This window comes from Mus caroli, chromosome 18, assembly GCF_900094665.2.
Source record: "Mus caroli chromosome 18, CAROLI_EIJ_v1.1, whole genome shotgun sequence".
In the NCBI taxonomy this organism is placed as follows: domain Eukaryota; kingdom Metazoa; phylum Chordata; class Mammalia; order Rodentia; family Muridae; genus Mus; species Mus caroli.
Genome location: NC_034587.1, coordinates 12,354,330 through 12,360,160, shown reverse-complemented (window position 1 = coordinate 12,360,160; position 5,831 = coordinate 12,354,330).

Genomic DNA, 5,831 nt, shown 5'->3' with positions numbered 1-5,831 from the left:
TTTTGGGATAGCATTGGAAACGTAATTGAGGAAAATATGTAATAAAAATATTAAAAAAAAAATAAAGTGGAGCAGGGTTGAAAGAAAACCTTGGGGACAGTCATTTCAAAATGTTATCTTCTCTGTTGAGACTCAATGGTCATATTTTATAGGGTCTCTAAGTCAGCCACATAGAATGAATCTTCCTGGTTAATCAGCCATCTGATTGCTTGATTGTTTTATTGTTTCTGTTTTAGTCTTTCACTCCAATGAATAAGACACCATTCCCCATCTCTCTGGACACTGGTATAGCCCTTCTGTATGTAGGAGACTTCTGTCCCAGCAGTCAGTGCTGACCATCACTGTGATATTTGTAAGGGAACTCTCAACGCAGGGCAGCACTTCCAAATTGCACACCATCTGGGTGGAACATGAACAAAACTGCAATAAATCACTCATCACATTGTGAAATTTTATGGAAATTCATATAATTTTAAAAAATGTATCACATGGTTATTCCCCAATAGATTTATAGCAAGCAGGTTTATTTGCTAATAATCTCATGATTGTAGCTTTGTTTGTTAGTTGCTTTATGCCTTGTATAAAAATGTCATCTTTTTATCACTAGCAAGGGAGCTTTGATTCAAAACCTTTTAATACATTGCCTTTTGTGCAGATGGGTTTTGGCTACTCACTGTGCTTCATCAAGACTGAGTCTATGTTAATTGTAAGACCATTTCTATGATAAAGAAAAATCTTTAGGATTATATTTTTATTGAGTTTTACTTTTATAGAACTGTAACATATACATTTACATACAATAAAACTGCATTTTGTAGTAAAAGATAAAACACATTTGACTAAAAAGAATCTAGTGTAATTTTCCCAGTACTTTCCAAGGCAAACACAGCATTTTGACATGAACAGAACTAGTGAGCAAGCTCATGCAGATGAAAGGATTGATGGGGTGGCAGCAAAGTCTCTTCCAACTTAGTTGAACTGGAAGAGATTGGAGCAGGTTTTCCTGCAGTGGGAGAGATTGCTCAGTGGTTATAAGCACTTTCTGCTCTTCTAGAGGACCCTGGCTCAGTTTTCACCACTTACATGATGGCCTAGGACTGCTTGTAGTTCTTTCTGCCTCTGGAGGTACCAGGCACATATACAGTGCATGTGCATAAAACTCTCATGTACATACAATACAAGAAAATAAATCTTTGACATTGGCTTTCATATTTCCTTCACTTCTCTGGTAATCTTACCTTCACAGAAAGCAGTACACACTGCAGGATCCTTGTAGAATTCAAATTAGAATGGATTGAAAAGTAGATTGTGCAATCCCAGTGCTGGAGACAGGAGGAGCCTTGATGTACTGGCTGGGACCATCAAGCCAATAGAAGACCTCCTGTTTCAGTGAAGAGACCTTGTCTCAAAAACTAAAATGAAAATCATTGAGAAATATACCAACATCAACTTCTGGTCTCTACACATGTTTCAGAGGAGACATGAAGCCCTTCTTCACATAGGATCAACCTATGTCATACTCCTGTGCAAACCTCATTCTCTCAGTAAAATTATGAAATTATAAAGAAAATGAACTTTGATTTAACATATAAAATATTTTAGAATTTTATACTTACATGTGTATAAAGTATTATCTACATTCTTTCCACAGAAGCTGACTTTATGAGAGGGTTGGTCCTCGAGTGCCTTTTCCACTGCAGTCTCTGAGACTTCTAGAATGCCTTGGACCTTTTTTTCATCTACTTAGTTTCATCTACTTCCTGTTTCAAATTTGGATAAAGAAAAAGATGTCTGTAACTCCAGTTCCAGAGGCTGCAACACCCATACACAGATATACCAAGGCAGTTGAAATTTAAAGAAAGGAAGAAAGAAAGAGAGAGAGAAAGAGAGAGGGGGGGAAGGAGGGAAGGAGGGAAGGAGGGAAGGAGGGAAGGAGGGAAGGAGGGAAGGAGGGAAGGAGGGAAGGAGGGAAGGAGGGAAGGAGGGAAGGNGGAAGGAGGGAAGGAGGGAAGGAGGGAAGGAGGGAAGGAGGGAAGGAGGGAAGGAGGGAAGGAGGGAAGGAGGGAAGGAGGGAAGGAGGGAGGAGGAAGGGAGGAAGGAAGGAAGGAAGGAAGGAAGGAAAGAAGGAAGGAAAGAAGGAAGGAAGGAAGGAAAAATCTCACATATAATGTCTATACAACATAATGCTGTTAGTCAACTGTGGTCTTTCATCTTAATAGTCTTAATGTTTAATCTTAATAAAACAGGCAATAAATAGGCTGGGGGACATGGCTTGAATAGTAAGAACAGTTGCTGTGTAAATATGAGTACCTGAGTTGGAAGTCCCTGAAAAGAGAGATACAGTAAAATACCTAGTATCCTCCTCTGGTCCACATATGGACAAACAATATACACAGATACACACACACACACACAGAGAGAGAGAGAGAGAGAGAGAGAGAGAGAGAGAGAGAGAGAGAGAGAGAGAGAGAAAGAAAGAAAGAAATACAAAGAGAGAAACAGTAAGTGTCAGGGAGGGAGAATAGCTGATAAGAGATGGCAGGTGTCCCACTGAATTCTGTCCCACACCAATATAGAAGTTACAGAAAATATAACTTCTGTTTTAACAGGTCTGTAGCCTTTGTCACGAGTTGCAGAATTATAGAGATTCAGACCTTTGAGGCCAGCAGATGTAAAAATAATGGCTTGCTGATTACTAGCAGAATTTCAAAACACCTAACTAAAACCACACATGCACATGTGAAGAAACATGAGCTGGGTATGGTTGTTGAATATGCATGGTCCATTGGAAATGGCATCATTAGGAGGTGTGGACTTATTGGAATAGGTGTGGCCTTGTGGGAGGAAGTGCATTACTTTGTAAGTGGGATTGACTTAGTCTCCTAGTCCTCAAGTTCTGCCCAGTGCAGAAAAGTCTCCTTCTGACTGCCTTCAGATCAAGGAGTTGAACTCTCAGATATTCTAGCACCATGCCTGCCTGAACGCTGCCATGTTTCCCACCATCATGATCATGGACTTATGAAACTTTAAACCAGCCCCAGTTAAATGCTTTCCTTTAGAAATGTTACCTTGCTCATGGTGTCTCTTTACAGCAATGAAACCCTAACTAACATACTAACTAAGTAGGGTATCTGCTTTCCCTGTTTGTAAGAATTTGTATGGAAAGGCATTTAATTGCCTGCACAACTTAACTAGTACTTATCAGCTATGATCTATTTAATACTCACTTTTGAAAAATATGAGACAGGTGAGGGAAAGAAAACCAATGTATCTCAGTTCATTAAGGAGAGAAAACTTCTGGTGGGAACTATGTCACTGCAGAACTTTACACTGAGGCAAATGTAGATTGAAGCCTTAACCACAGTGTGATTTGTTAGTAAATGTCTATTGCATTGTTGAAGTAATGGGAATATGAATGTGAATTCACTCTATAAGAAAATAGTCTATGCCCTGTTTGAGCAAACACACACACAGACACACACACACAGACACACACACACACCACCACCACTACCACCACTAACACCACTACCACCACTACCACCACATAAATCCATGTCTACTCAGTGCTCTGGATTCTAGAACTAGTGTCTTTGTTATAACCAGGTCATCAGGTTGTAGTGGAATAGATTGAGCCTTCTATCTAGTGACCATAAGAGGCTGATATGGGAAGATGCAGAGGATGCCTCGTGAAAACACAGGAAAGCAACCAGATGACAATGGAGATAGAGAACAGAGTGATGCACTGACAAACTACTGCCTGACAACAGTAGTTAGCAGCCACTAAGGGTTAAGAGAAGACCATATAGTGTCCTCCACAGGGTGAGCAGAGTGCAGGTCTCTGATGGTATTTGATTTTATATATTCATGGCCTCTAGAACTCTAAAAGGAGAAATTGCTGTAGTGTCTAATTACACTGTTTGTGCCCTTCACTAGATAATCCCAAGAAATAAAATTGAGGATTGGAAGATTTTTTTAAATTTCTGTGCATATATATGTGCTTATGTGGATATGTGTATGTGTGCATGAGAACAGGTGCCAACAAAGGGCATCATATCTCAGGGAGCTGGAGTTACGGGCATTGAGAGGAAACTGAATTCCTGTTCTGAGAAAGAACAGCACACACTATTTACTCCTGAGCCATATCTCCAGCTCCAAGACATGAAAAGCAATACTATTTAAGATATAATACACCGTATCTCCTTCACATAGGCTAGTAGCTCTCATCCTTCGTAATGCTATGACCCTTTAGTTCAGTTCCTCATGTTATGGTGATTCCCCAACCATAAAATTATTTCATTACTACTTCATAACTTTAATTTTGCTACAGTTTATGAATTGTTATGTAAATATCTGATGTGCAGGACATCTGATATATAACCTCCAAAGAGATTACAAACCACAAGTTGAAAACACCTGACTTAGACTCATAGGGGCTATCTCATGGGGTAAGTATCTACCCTTGAATTTTTAATTTTTTTTTCCTGATACACTTTCCCAGTCAAGCCATAAACTTCTAATTTAACACATAAATTGAATTTACTAACCCAAACATGGTATTGCCATTTTCCAAGTATTTAATTTTCTTAGCTCCTTGATTTGTTTCCACTGAGAGGGTCTGAGTCACTTACTTGTGTAAGTGAAGTGATATATTTACATAAAACTTCTTATGCATTTGCATATATTAGGGAATATTTTACACAGCAACATGATTTACATGTTTCCAGATTCAACAATATTCTACTGCATTAGAGTGTCCAATAAGACAGGAACCATCAGTTATACAAGCCATTAAGTGGAGAAGGATTACGTTAAGCTAAAATTTACTGGTATATGGAGCACTGAAGGACATTATCTGTTGCATAAATGCCATAATATAATTCATGACTTCTACACTGGACAAAAACAAAGTAAGTTCATGCTAGGAATCTTGTTTAAAAGGGTGAAAATATTCTGTTGCAAAGGCATTAGATAATTTTCCATTGTTGGTACAGGATTTTATTACAATATGTCTTAATTTTCTATAATACTCTCTCAGAAGTCCTCTCCACGTTTGTAAGATAAAGACATATCTCTTTGTATAACTATGGATTTTGTGTTGGTTTCACTAGAGAATCCATTTATTTCTGATGAGATTGGTGATTCATTCAATTTATTTGGATTGATTCCCATTGAAAATATAGGACTTCACGGAGAAATGTGACACAGGAGGAAACTAAATATTGAACATGTAGACTTTCTGGTGTTTCCAGCACACAATTTCTCAACATCAGAACCTTTGACCTGTTTGGACCAAGTTACTTATAGGAACTGTTCTCTATATTATGGAATGTTTAGCAGCATCTTTGGTTTTCCCCAGAAGATGCCAATAGCAGTGTCCTAGATGCAAAAATGAAAATATTTCCCTCATAAGTTATTAGACACCAAGCTGCTAAATGCCAACACCAAGAATGTCCTTAAGCTCATTCCTTTCTCTTCTTTTCCTGGAAACTTAAATTGAACAGATGTTGTGTAAAGCTTCCTGAGTAAGGACATCGTAGAATGTGGTGAGAGAATTGTAGTTTCTAAAGCAAGAGATGTAAGAATGGGAACTTAAAAATGGCCTGGGCTATCCCTATTGACGTCTGGTAAGTCTTTGGCATAGAACAGTGGGCTGCACAGGATTTTAGCACACGGTGGGAGGGATTGGTCAAATGTTTGGGTAATCTGAGCATCAGAACAAATAATAATAGTAAATAATATAATCCATTGATAAAGATAAGAATATATGTGTCAATACTAATAAAACACATAGATGGTATATACATGAATATTTTCTTAATTTAAAGTCA